Source organism: Triturus cristatus, chromosome 3_1 (assembly GCF_964204655.1).
Source record: "Triturus cristatus chromosome 3_1, aTriCri1.1, whole genome shotgun sequence".
Lineage (NCBI taxonomy): Eukaryota > Metazoa > Chordata > Amphibia > Caudata > Salamandridae > Triturus > Triturus cristatus.
In genome coordinates this window covers 1,047,013,979-1,047,032,352 of record NC_140583.1, presented here as the reverse complement: position 1 = coordinate 1,047,032,352, position 18,374 = coordinate 1,047,013,979, and the positions used below count along the sequence as shown (strand labels likewise).

At 46.2% G+C, this 18,374-nt stretch overlaps 1 long non-coding RNA gene across 1 annotated transcript in view; it reads left to right on the top strand.

Moving 5' to 3' along the window:
• Positions 1–228: 228 nt before the first annotated feature.
• LOC146861485 (uncharacterized) overlaps positions 229–18,374 on the top strand; it is a 100,572-nt gene continuing 82,426 nt past the window's right edge. The window contains exon 1 of the long non-coding RNA XR_014978967.1: positions 229–545. This is a non-coding gene — a long non-coding RNA (uncharacterized LOC146861485). The remainder of the gene's footprint in view (positions 546–18,374) is intronic.

The following is an 18,374-nucleotide window of genomic DNA, read 5'->3' as shown; positions in this document are numbered from 1 at the left end:
CACCTCCCGACCGTCTGGGATACAAAACGTGTATTATACACTGGGACTCGTGTAAAGCGCTCTAATACCAACACGCGCGCTGAATAAAACTGCAAAAAATGTGCGTTTAGCGTGGCAGCACCTGACATTCCTCCTCCGATTAAGTTATGGCCCTGCTGCTTCTGCGGGCATGCCTGGGCACGACCCATCTAGGCCAAGAGTCAAGCAGACAGTTTCTGTGGTAACTGGGGGTCAAGGGAGCAGCGACGCAGGGGATGGCGTGGAGTCTTGGAGCGCGCACCACCAGGCCACACAAGTGATCTTTTGTGGTCATTCTGTGCCGTAAGGTCTACTTGTGCTTAAATGCTCAAGGATACGAGCGGTGTGCTGTGCGTTGTTGGCATTTGGAAGTCACCAGTGTAAAGTCACTCAATCTAGCAGTCGTCATGGACGGTCAGCAGTGAGCGCACGCGGCAAGGCAGGACTCTTCTAGAAGCGCTGCTGACTCACCAACGGCACCACGCCTTTGGCAGGCAAACAGACAATGACGAATTGAGTCGCGCGTGGTGAGTAGAAGAGGGACTAATTATTTCCAGTGGGCGCAGTAAGGTTGGACTGTGGTGAGAGCGCGTGGCCATTGTTTGGATGGATCACATCAGATAGAGGCTTAGAGGCGGCTAAACTCGTTGGAACAATGTCTCACAACAAAAGGGTCACCCCTTAGCAAAGCAGCAATTAGACGTGAGGCGGAAGGTAACCAAGCCACCGGAGAAGTATGTGGTTCTACCGCGTACTCAGACGTTTTCTGTGTACGGATATTCAGTGAGTGGTATGTCGCATGGAAACAGAAGCTGTGCGGTTGATCTGCAGGGCTGAGTTATTGTCACCTGCTCTCCCATTGCAATTATGTTGACCGTAGGCTTTTGCAGTCAGTTTCCCTGCAAGGCAGTGGGTGAGGAAGAAAGAAAACTATATCTGCAACCACACGTACAATGACACGGGCTGCAATGTCTTGTGTAAACCCATTCCGAGTATAGTAACCGAGGTGGAACGCTATGACAGAATGCTGATAGTGTATGATGATGTAATAAAATGTCGATGTGTGTTTGGAGGGGACAGCTACTGAGGTGAGTGCAAGAAGATAGAGTTGAGAACATGGACGCCATTTAGGGACACCATGGCTTGTCCCTTGTGACCCATGGCACTGCTGCCTTTGCAGCCCCTGGCCTCAGAGGTGACAAAATCAGTGCAAAGAACACAGCGGTGCCTCGCCCTTATGGGTGTTGGGGCTCTCGTCTCCTGGATTTCTGCCGATTTTTTTTTATTACACTCATAGTACATAATAATCTAATATTCACTATTAGGTTACTGAACGATGGAATGGGACGTGCCACTGGTAGCTGAGGAAAGTAAAAAAAAATGCTTTTAAAGGTATATATTGTGTGTGTACTAACAGATGAGCGTGTGCCTCTGTTTCAGAGCATATGTATGTGCCAGTGAAAGTGAGTGACAGTCAGTGAGGTAGTGAAAGCGAATGAGAGCGATTGAATGTGAATAAGTATGCAGTAGTCTGCAATTCGCTCAAACTGGAGCACCAAGATGCCCAGGTACATGTATGCATTACACCGCACATGTATCGCTTAGCATGACCAGTGCCATGGTGCATTGTTTGGTGAAACCATGGCCATACTGTTGGTGAAACTCTGATAGCACAGTGGTACACTCCTTCCTCAGATCGTTCGATCCTTAAAGCTGGTTCCTTCTACCCCCTCCTAGCTTCTTTGCCCCGCCACTGTTAAGCAGAATTATCTTGCAAAATAAGTGATTTCAATGGTCACCTCTTCTAAAGGACACATCACATGGGACTGTACCCTTGGTAGCAATTTTTGCACTCATAAATCCGGAATATATGGGAGTATATATGGCGTCAGTGCAATTCTGTAGTTACTGTGAAGTACAAAAACAGATTTTTCACTGATCGACAACATGGACATCTTAAGGATTTTGGGGGCCATGGGCCAAACACATTTTGGAGGCCCCTTTTCGGAACAGCATTCAATTTATGACCAGTTTCACTTTCAGCTCTTTTATGCACTTTTTGGCCAGGTCACTGATAGTCAAATATTCAGGGACCACTCGTGTTTTCAATATTGTAATACAGCAGCGGCTCACTAATATTACTGCAAATAATGTCAGTGACACCCTTCCATTCCTCATATGTGAGGTCCTGTTTTGATCGAAAATAACTTTTTTTATGGATGTTGCATGAATCAAAAACAAAACATTTATCTGCAAAATGTCTGTAATAGACTCTCACACTTTACCCAAATTAAAAATAAAATAAGGGAAAACAGCATTTAAAACAATATGTTTAAGAATTATTTAAGGTCATCAGGGCAAGTCTCTCTGCAGAACAGAGCTGGTTATATCAGGGGGCCCCTGAAAGGCTGGGGCCCTGGGCCAGAGCCCACTTTGCTCATGCCTTAACACGTCTCTGATCGACAAGTGTCATCGGTTTGTGCAGATCCAGTCCAATGCAATGCATGAAAAGCCGTGCTGAATTGCCCAGCACCTGAGCAACCCTGTGTTATCGTCCCTGCTCCCCCACCACAGAGCCTCCACCACAACCAATTATGGGAGCTCTAACGCAACATTTTCAAAAGAGGTCATTTCTGTACAAGGCTGCCCCCTCCCTTTCTATGTGACATGGCCTGTTTGGACAATCTTCACATATAGGTATCATAAGAAAAGGCCGCCCATTAATTTGACGCAGCATTAATTAATTCTTCCTGACAGAAGCAACGATTCTTATTATTCAGATACTGTTTATAGCGGTTCAAGGCAGCAGAGTGCCTTGAATAGCCTAAAACTATTCATTCAGGGCCCAGTCGTGTTTTTTCCTACCTTCTCGTTGCTGCTCGGCAGGCTTGAGCTCTTCAAAGACAAGATTAGGAATAAACACAGGGCTTTAAGTGGCCCAGGTCTCACCGGTGCTGAGCACCGGCAGTTATTTAAAGAGGGCTTTGAAACGGGTCTCTATCGGGCTCTGTTTAGTGCCCTGGCACAGGCGGTCCATTTTTTCCTGGACTGCAGTGACAGCAGGCACATTGATGTGCGCGTGCTCACACTGCTACCTTCTCACTCATGGAGAAGTTACGGCATGGCGTAATGCAAGGTGAGCGTTGTAGGGAAAGGGAATCCTTTAAATAGAGTCATTTTCTCTCTTAAATTCCCTTCTCTTTTTAAAACTCAGGAGCAGCAACACAGGTGAGGGACCGTCCCGAGACCGGTGTGCTGAAGAAGGAAGACCGAAATTGCCCTCCCATACCAGAACAACATTAAAGCTGCACCCATCATATGAAACCACAAGAGACAACCAGATTTGCGTTTTGAAAATATACCCATTCTCTGGCCGTATTTATTACACTCCATAAACACGACATTAAAAATTCAACAGTTGTCTTCATATTGCATAACATTTCCATATATTTACACAAATTCATACAGTTTAATACAGCAAACTTTTTACTAATACAACTGATCTCCTGCTTGCATGTTCTCACACTCCATTAGGAGTCATGATTGACCACCTCTCGGTTCCTAGTGGTATAGTTTACAAGGCAAACTCTCCACTACCTCAAGATAGAGGGAGCTGGGGCCAGCAAGGCAGCTGGCTCCCCAAAAACAATCATGCCAGAGCAACCCAGTAAAGGGACACCCCCTGGCACCCAATTTGGGGGATGAGCCTGGGCAACCGGGCCATACCTAGGTCCCCTGGCGCAGTCACCACCCCCCCACCACTCTCACAGGGCATATCACGGAGTACCACCTAGGGCCAGGAATGACTGCAGTAGCTGATGCCCCCAGCCCTTCAACAATAACTGTGTCACCCCTGCCCCGGGTTATTCAAAAACCAACAACATCTTGAATCCGCCCCTGCACTTAGATATGTGATGCCCCACGTTGGCAACCCATTTTGTGGTCAAAATATGACTCCTTAACTGCCTCCCCAACCATATGCAGAAGCTAAAGGGATGGGAGGGTGGGTAAACGAAGTCTCTCTCGTGGTGGAGGCAGCGTGCACCGGGAATCCACAGGGGCAGGCAGGGAGCAAGGTGCTCTACAGCCTTTTAAGCTGTCCTGCCGCCCCTGTAAACCACCCAGGCAGCCCGCTGCCACCCCCCCCCAGGCAACCAATTGTTGCCACCTGTGGGAAACCTACCCACGAAAATTGCCAACAACCGGTCCATACCGGCCCACACCTGTCTCCGGGGCCTGCGAGGGGGGTTGCGGCCCCTTTGTCCATTGTTGTGGTGTCACCAGGGCTTAAGGTGGAAGCTTTTTCATTATATAGAAGCCATGTTTGCTGCTTATTTATCTTATGCAACTAACAACCATTGACAGCCAATAGTCCTGACTTCTTGTAGGTATGATGTTACTTGTATCATATCTGGATGCAATGACAGAAACAGCAAAATACAAGTTAGGTGGCACACTATGCTAAGCACAGATTTTTAGCCTACGTGTTTTTAAGCCACGCCCTTAATTAGATTGGCCTCGCCCCTGTGAGAGACCCCCCAGTTATTTCATCCCACTTAAAGTCCTGAATAAACACAAGGCGGGCCACGTAGCAATGCTGAATTTGGCAGCTGCCAACACAAAGACCCCACATGGACTTCAGCTTTACCGCCGCTCCTTGGTTCTATGGTTCATTCAGCACTGTCAATACCAGACCCCTTTTCTCCCAAAATAAACTATGTTACGGACACAGCTTCTGTTAAACAGTTGTTACATGTGTTGAAAATAATTGAAATCTGTTCCCAAATTAACCCCCGATCTTCCGAACGCTACTATGGTCTATACGTGTGTGTAGGAAAAATATCTTGTTTTGTCCATGCAACTTGGTATGTTTTTCATCGCCTTATTTTGAGCTTCTGTGCATGATTCCTAGTTGTACTGTTCTAATTTACAAGAACTGTTCTAATTACATACCCTACTACACTGGTCAGGTGATAGTTTTTACCTTAACTTGATTTTAGACCTATTGTATTATCTTGGCTCAATTATCCATCTGTTTTTCGCAAGTATGTAAGTCTCAGGACTACGGCTTGGCGATATTTTTTAAGCTGCTTTAAGTGGATGCCAATCCTGAGACAATTTCACCTTTCTCGCTGGTTTTGTATCCACCTGTCACGGATGAAACAATAGTGAAATGGAGGCGAAATGTCATGAACTGTATATAGTTATAGGTTCGCGCATGGAGGACTGCAAAATGCGTGTGCATTTCTCACTGAGGGTTTAGGACTGCATGTGCAGACTAGCTCTGTCGGGGACTGGGCAAAGTAGTTATTCTAATGGTAATTGCATTAAGATAATTGCAATGCCCCCTCCCCCTCCACCTTACAGGGTTCCTAAAAGCAACTGTGTTGTGTTTTTGGCTTCTGTTCTTTTGTGCCCGTGGAGCCACAAAGTCTCTCTTTCATTATCTTCCAGCAAATTGAAATATATTATTTATGTAAAAGAAGTGGATAGACCTGAAAGAAATACTACACTGAGACGAGTGAACAATTTTTTTTTTTAATTAGCATATTTTAACAATAGAAAACATACAGGCAACTTACAGGCCATGGTACAACAACATCCTTCATCCATTGTTGATAATTTAACCATGTTACTGGAAATCACATCATGTACAGTGCAAACTTTTAATCATAGTTAGTCAACCTGGTACGTTTGTAAGTATTGAACCAAATATTGCCAGTAGTCTCTAGGTTTAGACCCCATTGGTAGTTCCTCCTCGTAAGTTTGCAAGGTGTCTTTGCAATACGTCAAGTCTTGAATCCATTGCTTAATCTTTGGAGCTCTCGTGCTGCCCCAGCACAAAGATAATCTTCGCTTGGCCAGGAGCAATGCAACCACACAGAACTTTCGCTTATTTGCCCGTATTTCAGCCGGCAGTCCCAGCAGACATGTACGAATAGTGCATGCAATATTTACACCCACCATTGTCCCCACCATCTGTATCACTTTTGCCCAGTACCCAGCCACTGCGTCGCAATACCATGCCAGATGTATGAAATCTGCAACCTCCACATCACAGCGACAACATTTGGAGTCTGTTCGCAGACCATATCTACAAAGCCTTGCGGGAGTGTAATAGGACTGGTGGAGGTATTTGTAGTGTAGCATACACAGATTTCCATTTGGTGTCAACACACCAGTAAGAGAGCAAGCAGTGGTCCATTCTTCCACTGTTAGCGGATCTCCTAGGTCACTACTCCATTTGTCCATCGCTTTATGTGTATTGCCCGCTATGTCTTCCTGCAGGGCTGCATATAGTCTGGAAACCAGTCGCTTAGCAGTGGGGGTCGTGATCAGTAACTGTAAAGCGGTCAGCTGCGGTGGCTCCGCAGGGTGTGTCGGGTATAACGCCTTCAGCGCTCCCTGTAGCCGGTGATACGTGAATTGGAATAGTAGCATTTGATTACGAATAAATGACAACTCTACAAGTGGTTTGAAGACCCCATTTTCGTATAAATCTCCCATGGTATCAAAGCCCACCTGCCTAAGCAATCCCATGCCCACTTCTTCCTGGGTAACAGATAGCTCAGGGTGATGGTGTATTGGCAACGCCGGAGCGTACAATGGCAACTTACGTGCCTTTCTACCCATAGTTCGCCAAGCATTATTTGTCGTATCAATAGTATTGATATCGCGGTTGTGCAGCGGGGGTCTCTGGTGGGTTAGGATAGCCCTCAGTGGAGTCGGGTGTGTGTCTCCTTCTTCAATCGCCGCATGTGTAAGATATGGGATTGGATGATACCAAACATGTGCATATTGCGCCTGTGCACATAGATAATAAAGGAATAAATCCGGAACCCTAATCCCTCCCTGCGAGTACGGCAGTGAGAGAGCGCGCAGTTCGATCCGGGCTTGTTTACCCGCCCAGATCAAGCGAAGAACCATAGTGGAGATCCTGCGAAAAACTTCTGGCGGAGGCTGGATCGGAATATTATTGAATAGATACAGTAATTTAGGTAGGATAACCATCTTTACTATGGCTAAGCGGTCTGCCAGGGATAACGGCAATTGAATCCAACGCCCTATCTTTTTGTCTAGTGCCCCAATTGCTCTTCCGTAATTCGTACGGATTACAATTTCAGGATCCCGGTGATACCAGATGCCCAAGTATTTTACAGGTTCTGATTGCCACTCTAATGGGTATTCCAGAGCGCATGGGCTGGTGGTGTCTGTTAGCGGCATGATCAGGGACTTAGACCAGTTTATTTTGAGGCCCGACTGCTGCCCAAACTTGATCTATTCCCTCAGTAAAGGATTTAAATAATGCCCTGGGTCACGCACATATAGCATCATGTCGTCCGCATACAACGAGATATGTAAGGGTCTTTGCGAGAACTGAAGCGCCGAGTAGTGATGTTTATGTCTAATTTTACACGCTAATGGCTCTAACGCTATCGCAAATAGCAGGGGCGATAGCGGGCATCCCTGCCTCGTCCCCCTCGAGATACGTATAGGTTCAGATATGTATTTGTTAACCCTAATACGTGCCGTTGGCGCCGTATATAATAATTGTATCCCCTGAAGGAAAACAGGAGGAAATCCCATTCGCTGTAGAATAATTTGTAAATAGGGCCATTAATTGGAGTCAAATGCTTTTGCAGCATCCAGAAGTACAGCTGCTGCTTTAGTATTGGGAGTTAGATAGTGCGATAAAGCAAATAGTGTTCTTGTGTTATGAGCTGTGGACCTAGATGGGATAAACCCTGATTGGTCCGGCAATATCAAATTGGTCATTAGCGGTTGCAACCGAGTGGCCATGAGTTTGGCCAGTATCTTGGTATGTACATTGATTAGGGACAATGGCCGATACGAGTCACAACATTCAGGATCTTTATTTGGTTTCAATAGGGTTATAATCATGGCTTCTCGTAATGTCGGCTGCAGCTTCTGCTTTTCGTGGGCATCTCCATACATCTCCACCAAGTGAGGTGCCAATTGATCTGCAAATTTCTTATAAAATTCACACGTGAACCCATCAGGGCCCGGTGCTTTCCCGTTCGGCAGGGATTTAATGACTTCCGTAACCTCCTCCTCAGTAATAGGAATGGACAAGTATTCTCTCTGCGCATCCGACAGCCATGCAATCGCGACATCAGCTAGATAATCCATTATCTCTTCAGGAGATGCTGTAGATTGCGAAGCATATAACGCTTCATACGTGCTCATGAATTCTTTTAGTATGCCGTGCGTATCATAGCTCAGCATCCTTGACCGTCCGGACCGCCTGTGGCGCGCGGCCGGAACATATTTTCGCTGCCAGACTTTTGCCAGGCCTACCGCTCTCACCATAAGTTCTCACTTCTTGTCGCCTACCTATGTATTTGAGTTCATCCTCTGCATAGGTTTGATATTCCGATAGTACAGTCCTAATGTCTCCCAGCAGTTTCATATCACGTGTACGCTCATACTCATGTTCCAGGGCCCGTAGCTTACGTTCACGGGTAGTGAGCTGCTGTCTTATATCTTTGAGTATGCCCGCAGTAGTGCCTATGCAGACACCCCGAATCGTGGCCTTAAATGCTTCCCATAGTAAGCCAGGGTCATCCGTAGAGGGTGCATTAAGGTCAAAATACTCCTTAATGGCTTGGCTTATAGTCTCCGTGTACATCGTATCTAATAGAGCTTTGGCATTAAATCTCCAGCTATATGGAGGTGGCGTGTAATGCGGCAGAGCTAAGGACAAGAATACCGGGTTGTGGTCCGACAGTGTTCTGGGGAGGTGTCTTATGGATTCCGCCCATAGCAGTATCTCCTCAGAGCCCAGCCAATAATCAATACGTGACCAGCTGCCATGTGCAGCTGATACGTGTGTGGCTTCCATACATGTAGGGTTTCGGGTTCTGCAGATATCCAGAAGACGCCTATCAATCATGATATCTCGCATCTTACACATGGCCCTTTTATGAGGCTTATTCGTTACACCTGACCTGTCCAGTGTGTTGTGCATTGCAATATTGAAATCGCCCCCCCAAATTACCGGTATATCAGGAAATTCACTAAGTGTGCGCCATATCTTGTCGTAGAAGTCAGGGTCATCGGTGTTTGGACCATATGTATTTAGTATGGCAATTCTCTGCCCCCGTATCGTTCCTGTGATTAGAACCGATCGCCCAATTTCGTCTGCAATAGTGGCGTCTATATTGAATTGCACTCCCTTTTTAACCAGTATGATAACCCCTCTAGAATATGAGGAATATGAGGAACAACGTGTACTCTCCGCACACCTGCGCCCCAACTGTATCTTAGAGGTAGGTGTAAGGTGTGCTTCCTGCAGGAGGGCGATATCAATCCGGTGTCTATCTAGATATGCAAAGACCTGCCTGATTTTTTTTGGATTATTAAAACCTCTGATATTCCAGGTTAACAGGTTTAAGTGTTTGGGTCGTGTCTTCACATCTGTCATCCGCAGCAGGCTAGATCTATGGATTTAGAAAGTTTGCAGTCTGCACCGCAACTCAGAAATAAGCAAATCACCACGGTTATATGTATCTGAAAGTGGTTCTGGGACTCAGCAATGTTTCTCAAGTACCCAAGCCTGTAGAACATTCCCCAACCCCCTTCCACCCACCCCCCACCCACTTCAGCATCCCAACCATGCCAAAGACATATCCCATAACAAATTAGAAGCATAACTCAGCTGAAATTGGGGAGCACCCGCGTAGGGGGTCCACCGAGACCACACAACTCCATCCATCGTAATGGATGTGGTCAAGCATATGTATATGTTGCAGACTCACCCCAACCCGCAACCTCAAGGTTATCTAAATGACCTACGTTCGACTCCACACATTGCGCAGTCTACAACACAACGACAAGGCCCTCATGCGCTCACAAGTTTCAAACAGATCATAGCGGTAGCCATGCCATCCCGACCAGAGGGTCAGAAAGCACGTCCGCCACCCAAACCCAGTCATCCAGTTCAAACCCAGTGTCACAGCCCGGCGAAGGCCCACCCGCACGCTCAGAGGTGAAGATGCCCGTCCAACCACCACCCAGAGCACAGAAGTAGCAGCCAGGTGGCCCAGTCAGACAGCCCTCCACACCTCCTCTTACTGTTTCTGCTGAAGCAAACCCGCTGAGCCCAAGGGCGACATTCAACACGGCAGTAGCACTGCCTCCCCAGGCCACCCCCTGCGTATAGTTTACAGATATCGCACTAGTAGTTCAGGAGTTCAGTGCCATTCCGGCCTGTCTAGGGGCATGGCCACCTGCCATAGTTCGCCATTGTCTTCCACACCCTGCATCCCTGCGGCCGCCGAGTCGCCCAGGGCATCAACAGTCCAGCCCCGTAACATGAAGCATATTTAGATCTTACCAGATCGCGATGTCATATGTTCGAGGCAGATCGCACCATATGTCCGCAGCTAGTCCTGGTCTTTATCTTGCTCCAACTGCCGCAGCTCTTTGCGCCTAGCATTGATTTTCTTAAGGAAGTCCTGCGCTGCTTTCGGCGTCTGTAGAATGACAGATCGGCCCTCATGCATCCCTCTGAGTCGCGCCGGATACAGCATGGCGTATTCGATTTTTAATTCACGCAGTTTCTGTTTGACCGGGTTGAACTCTCTCCGCGCCAGCTGCACTGACATGGTGAAGTCTGGGTAGAACACCAGGGCGTTTCCCTGGTAATTAATCTGCTGTTTCTCACGCACCAGCCTCAGGATGGTGTCGCGGTCTCTGTAATTAAGGACACGGGCAATTATCGGTCGCGGAGTGGCCCCGGGCTTCGGTCGCGGAGCAAGGGATCTGTGCGCACGTTCAATCACAAAAATGGCAGAGAGGTTTTCCGTGCCAAATACATTGCGGAGTAGTTCCTCAACATAGGTTTCCATGCGACCCGTGTTTGTTGATTCCGGAACCCCGCGATTCGCACATTATTGCGTCTGGATCTCGCTTCTAAATCTTCCACTTTAGTTTTGATAACTTCCAGTAGCCTCTCCATCTCTGTGCATTTTCGGGTCGTATCATGCGATTCATCCTCCACCGCCGCGATACGAGTTTCCGCTTCGACAAGGCGCTCTCCGTGCTTGTCGAGCTTGGCCGCCATATTGTCAACCCGCAAGGTAATCGTGTCCAGTTTGCCATTTATGTCCTGCAAGCTGCGCTGTATGGCCTGTAATACACCCTCCATACCCGTAGGTATCTCAGGATCAGATTGAGATTCGGCATCCGGCGTCGCTGTCGCACACTTGGTTTGTTTTTTCGCCTCAAATGGGAGTTTAGTTTGCATCTTGTCCGCTTTTCCCATGTTCACGTTATGAGGATCCCACGACCAGGAGACAAGCTGAATCTGCAGCGCAGCCCAGTGCAGAGATCAAGGAACCCAGCTCACCGCTCCGGACGCGACGACCGGCCCAGCATGCGCCGTCCTCCGCCACCAACCCTCCGACGCGGCCTCAGCTCGTTCTGGCATCCAGCGGGGGAAGCGCGCGACAGGCCACGACACTCGCATGCCACTTTTAATTGGGACTATACAGCTGCATGGTGATCCCGTCAGGGGGCAGACATGTGGATATCCAGCAATTGATCCTCTAATATTGCACCACTAACGTTTTGACCCCGAGCCGCGCCCCCAGCCACCATACCTCCGGGCCATAGGGCTCAGGAACACGGCCAGTCAAGTTCAAGAATTGCCCCGCCAGCCCCTCCAGGCATCTCGCCTTGGTCCGGCTGTATTGCTCTCCACTCCAGCGTGTGTAGGACAGGGGGGGGGGGTGGTCCTGATCTCTTCAGCGGTGCACGAAGGTGTCTCGCGATCAGAAGGCACAGCGCACCTCACACAGGACTCATCCCAGCATGTGCCCTCCCCGTGGGGATGCCGCTCGCCACTGTAGCGCGGGCTGATACTGTGCCGGACCAGCCACAGACCAGTAGCAGTCCGCCGGCTTCACAACCGGTCCACTCCCTCCACCTTATTTTTTGCCACCATTTTGTCTGACCCCAGTGTCAGGCCGTTGGATGGGACGGAGCCCCAGACGCCGCATACAGATAGCAGGTACGCCACTGGCCAGTCCCAGCAGCGCAGTGTAGTTATCTGCCTTCCAGGCACAGTTCGATCAGGGCGCTAATGCATCGCTATCTCTGCTCCTCGAATCATTATATTCCACTGGGCGCCGCCATCTTGTTCGCGCCGGATCGCCGCTCGTTCTTGGTAGATAAGCTCAATTTGTTGAGTTTAGAGGCACATTCACCGCATCCCGCCGCTCATATTGCAGAGCCGAGTAGTTCCGATCCTTAATTTCTTCAGTTGCGGGAAGGTGCAAGTCCGCTAACGATGTTTATGTCCGCATTTCTGGCTTGACCAGCGGAGCCGTCTCAGAAGGCGGCCATGTCGCCGTGCGCCCTCTAGCGCCCCCGAGACGAGTGAACTATTTAGAAGAAAACAGAGGACATAACAATAAGGCTAGTCAAAGCCGAGGAGTGTTTGGTACCCTGAGGGTGCATCAATCAGTTTTCTAATACTATTTAGCTAAGGCACATGTATGACATATGTGTGGCTATTTAAAAAATCTATCTTTGTTTTAAGTGAGGGAGCTGTCTTTTTTTAAAATCTACTCCTATATATGGGGAAGAGTGACCTATTTTTAAAATATAGCCCTATATTTGGAGAGGCATTCCTTTATTTTTAAAATCTACCCCTATATATATATGGAAAGTAGAGGTGGACGAGCCACTGAAAACTCGAGCCAGGCTCGAGCCTAAAGCCTGAATTCGGCTCAGCTCGAGGACCTGTTGGAACCTCGAGCCCATAACAAGCTGAACTTTCATGTGGCTTCTGCCTGCCTCACTACCTCCCTGTATCTTGTATGTGGCATTAGGGCCAGAGCTGTCGGGTATGGAACTGGGAAACTCAGTTCCAGTGTCTGCGTCGGCTCAACATTCTATGATTCCGGGCAAATCACTAAACCACAAAAAGTACTCCTCTAGTACATAAATCGTGTTTCACGACTTTTGTTTAGATGGAACCTGATCCAACAGTGATGGGAAGTCCCTATGTGAAGCTTAGGATAGTGGCCCACTAGGAGGTGGGGAAGGAAGCAAGTCCTTTTGTTTTATTTACCCTCACTCAACCTAGTGGTGTCATGCTTCATCATCGGGTCACCCTGACGCCTAAAGTCAGGGTGGGCTCGACCATATTTCAGGGAGCTCTTAGAGATATTATTGGCCAGGGGGAATAAAGATTAAAAATCTGCAGGTAGATCCCAGTTTCCACGCATAGGCCAACACTAAATAATAATATTCTGCTGATATGAAAAGGAGCAGCTATCTGCCCTTATTAAAAATAGTATAGGGAAATTCCCCCACTATTTTCTTTTCCAGGGAGGATTTTTCATCACCCTGAAGAAAGTCCAGCACCCATTAGGGGCACTAGCGGACTGAAACATGTTGGCACTAGGGTCTTAGGACCATAATAACCTAACTGACCCTTACGTTTCTAATTTTAATATCCCTGACAGATCCAAGAATAACGGGAAACTGGGATCTGCCTGCGGGTGTTTAATCCTTATTCCCCCTGGCCAATAATATCGCTAAGAGCTCCCTGAAACACGGTCGAGCCCACCCTGACTTTTAGGCGTCAGGGTGACCCGATGATGAAGCATGACACCACTAGGGTGTGTGAGGGTAAATAAAACAAAAGGACTTGCTTCCTTCCCCACTTCCCAGTGGGCCATTATCCTAAGCTCCACATAGGGATTTCCCATCACTGTTGGATCAGGTTCCATCTAAACAAAAGTCATGAACACGATTTATGTACTAGAGAAGTACTTGTTGTGGTTTAATGTTAACACACAGGAGGGTGTACTCCCTATTTAGAGTTCCTCTCGGCCCTTGAAGTATTGAGGAAGTTCTCTTTCTCATTATACCTTTTTGTACCACGTTCCGGGCAAATCACTCCATTTCCCTAGCCCTATAAACAACAACAACTTGTATAAGGGGTGTTTATGTAAAGCGCTAAAATATCTTCAGGCCAGGTTGGCGCCATATAATAAACTTCTGAAAGGTTCACAATGTTTAAAACAGAGCTTTCACTTGAGCAATAATAATTTGAGTTAGTACAGGGTTTACATAACAATTATCTTGCCTCTTAGCTCACTAAAGGTTCATGTTTAAAAATTATCACTTTGTAAAAAGGACTTCTTGGTGCAGTGCTATAATATGACGTGCTAATGTCAAAGCTTGCACGCGCTAAAGAAATACACTTTTTATTGCATTTTGAAGAGACTTTATCATATTGTATATTATGTTTGGTCTATAAGTTACGTAGCACACATTTTCAGGGCTCAGGTCGTGCACAGGCTCTAAGATTCTAGCCAGCTCCTTGCTTCGTTTCTTCCCATTAATTTGTTGGCTCTCCCATCTCTAATGGAGAGGCATTGACCTACAGATACCTGGGAGTCATTGGTCCCATTCCCATTAATCCCAGCCTCCTGATATACCTCTGTAAAAAAAAATGTTGTCCAGAGATTTTCATTTTTGATTTGTGTTTTTAGATCATTAAAGAAGTAATTCAGCTTGGGTAGACATTGCTGATCCGGGCTGAATTTTTCTGGATGACATTTAAACAAATGGTGGATGTGTTGCAGTTATGTAATATTTCAGGAACCATGAGACCTATATACTTCATTTTGGTGTCAAAACATAGGTTTGGGGGTCAAGTATTCTTATAGAGAAAGAAAATATCTCCTTAGAGCAACTCTTTTGCCATTTACCAACATGGCGGCTATAATAGAGGAAGAAGAGACATATATAGAAATGGAACAAATATTAATGTTTTTTAATTCTTTTATGTATGTACCAAACAATGTTTATGATCTGAATATGAAAAAAATAATGTTTATCACTCCTGTTTTTAGACACATTTTGATATTTCACTTTATTTATTTGTTTCGGCAATCACTTGTGTTACATTTGCAGAATGTTGAACAATTGAGAAGAGCATATCAACAGGGACATCTTTTTGTAGCACAGGTTTTGCAAATACATGTACATGTAAGTCCTGTCGGAAGAGGCTTTAGAAATTTCATAGGTTTTAGCACCCCATCCATATCTTCCCTACCAAATTTACATGGATCTTTCTCTACATATATGTGATCCAAAACATTTACACATCTTCTTATCAAGCACAGTGCTCTTTTAATGTGTCCATGTACAGAATATTACGTCTGTGGAAGGTCACATAGCAGGACTGATCTGTGGAACTCACTCTACTGAAGATCATCAAATGTGTGACAGTCAGAACTCATTTTCCACACACTCACAAGATATTTTTCAACGTCAGATCTTTCTTCTGTCTCATCAAATACTTTTAGAAACTTCACAGTTCAACAGTTAAAGTTCCAAGCTTTGTTCCAATTTTGTTCATAGTGTCATCACCTGTAAGAATATGTGATTTCATTTTTTTCTTTTTTTAGAGTTTTATATATCGCGAACTAGACCCGAGAAATCGGGTATCAGAGCGCTTTACATGAGCATCAGTTCCGTTACAGATGGACACATTCATTTGTGTTAGGCACGGGGAGATTAAGTAATTTGCCCAGAATCACAGGATGTTGAGCGTCGTTTGCCGAGATTCAAACCGGTTCCCCAGCTTCGAAGTTGACTGCTCTAGCCGTAAGGCTACATTCTCTCCCCTTGATAAGACTTGATAAGAACACTGGGCATCTTTGGGTCAAATTTATTGTACAGAATATGAAGCGAGATTAAGTGTCTTTTCCCGCCTGTCCCATAACATATCTATAACTCTGACAATCCTTAACTTTTGAACATTGCAACAAATCTAAGTAGTACAATATTAACATCTGTGTCATTTGACAGTACAATGACTCGATTGGAACCATTTCGAACAGCCCACTCAACATGTGGCACAACACGAAGGTCAGCTTCCTCCCATTTGCTGTTAAGTTCTTGAACAACATGGCCCGTACCTTTTGAATATATCTCTGCAGATACCAACTCCTCACTGACAATCATTCTACTTGCAATAATTGGAAATGAATCATCAGCAATGTTTTGGTGAGTTAACATCTCCGAGTTCTATTTTTCATATATGGCTCACAAGAACTTATCAAGTTACACAGGTATAGGTGTCCAATTTTTGATGCAGGCAAGGTCAATTGTTCCACTTGTAGACATTCATCTGATTCTCTCACATTCTTTGACAGATAGTTCAAGATAACTCTCAAAGACAATGTGCAGTTCTTGCAAGGTGCACACTGACTTTGATATCAGTAGAACAGTCTGAGTGACCTCTGAAAAGTTTTGCGTGGATGAAATCTTGACCATTTGCAATTGTAACATATAGTCCACAACAACAGCAGTTTCCAATGAGGACACCTTTTTGAATTGAAATTCTTCAGGTGAAACATTTATTTCGAGCTCTTGTACGAGTTTGTGCTTCACTGGTCTGGTTGCAGCATCTCCATCAAATAATGCTTTTGTTGGAAGAAGATCATGTGGCAGAATGCCCTTGATAAATTAACCCCTTTCTTTTGCTACATTCATCCCTCTATGTGTTTGTGAAAGTAGTTTTTTGTAACCTGTTTTGTAGTGGCTGGTTGAAGAAACTCTTGCTATGACAATTAAAATGTTTAGCTTTAGTGATTATATCAAACAGCTTTTTCTCTTTCAATACAAATCTCTCCTGCTCCAGTCCTATGTATAGTTTGTTCCATGTTCCAATTCATCATGTATATGTGTCTTAATATCGTTATGCACATATTGTTTTGTCACAAAGTTGTGTAGTCGCACAGGCTCAGTCATATCAAAGGGGGTTGCTTGCTGCTGCGTGAAATGAAGAAGGTTTTCATTTCAACATGTTTATTAAAACGTTCCCCTCTCTTTCCCACAAGTTGGTGGTGAGGAACAGTTTCAAGATAGTCTAATAATTTACATTTTTCATGTCTCTAAAAACATTGAACATAAAAAGGACTTCATGGTAAACTAGCTGACATCGAGCAACGTATTCACTTTTACGTGTTTGACCAACAAATTCACTTGGAGCTTTTCTGTGATCGCTGGATAGTGTGTTCCAGTTTCATATCTGGATCCGCAGCATTGAACCTTCTCCCTCTGTCTGTCACCACAAAATGTCTTTGGATACATTTTCTGTAGAGGTATGGTTTTTCCGCCTCTAGTTTCTTCACCCTTTCTAAATACCAGGACCCATATCTCAGGTAGTTTAAGCAATCGAATTTGCAAAACACAGTAATGAGTGAGTCCACGGTCTACATGTGCAGCTCGCAATCACCTTCTCAATCAGCATGTACCAAGTTTTTTACTAGAGCTATTAGGGGGCCGATTCCGATTCCGGGCGGAAGGGCTCCGACCGACGGTTGGAGCCCTTCCGACCGATTTGGATAATGTCGGCTGGATTCCTTTCCGACCGAGCCATTCTGATGGGCTCAGTCGGAAAGGAATCCGACACGGATTTCCGAATTGCGGACGACAGGCTCAGAGAGCCAGTCCGCCATCCGAAAATCTCTCAGTACTCCCACGGCCGCCTCTTTGTGACCGAGGGAGTACGATGGAAGTTTTTCACTGCCTTTTCGTGCTGGTTTTTCCAGCACGAAAAGGCAGTCGGAAACTGTCTTTGGGGGCCCCAGTAGGGCCCCCATGGGTGCGAGGCTGCCGAATGGCGGCCTGGGGGCACCTATGGTGCCCCTCTGTGGATCCCTGCACCCGGTGGCACGCACCTTGGGGTGCCGCCCACAGGGTGCAGGGATGAACTGCACCCCTGCTTTCCACGATGCAGGCATGTATTCCACTCGGAATGCATGCTTGCATTGTGTTGGATACGAGTGCGACCGAACCCTGTGTGGTCGCATCGTACTAGCAGGGTCATAACCGACGACAGCAGGTCGGTCGGTTACGGCTCCTGCCCGATGTCGGACGGACATGAGTCCGTCCGACATCGGAATCAGCGCCAATGTGTAAAAGAAAATTCCCAGTACTTGCAAAGTTCAGAGTTTTCTTCACATTCTTTGACCAACTCTACAAACTTTGTTTTCTGGTTTTGAACTGAGAGTAGTGAACATTGCCTGGCTTTGGATTATGTCTTTTGAATGAAGTGCATCCTGTGCCTTATTCACTTCTGAGATAAGATATGCAAAACCTAATTTGTCATTCTTGTTCCAAAAAACATTCCAGCGCTATGTATTTATAGCCTCAGATATGGTGAGCATACCTTGTAACAAACAAACATAATGAGTTCCGCTCAATACTGATTGGACAGTTTTGCTTCCAAAGATATAAGCTTTAATAAGTGCATCGTCTATGCCACATCTACTGAGATAATTTCCTGCACACCGCAACGCAAC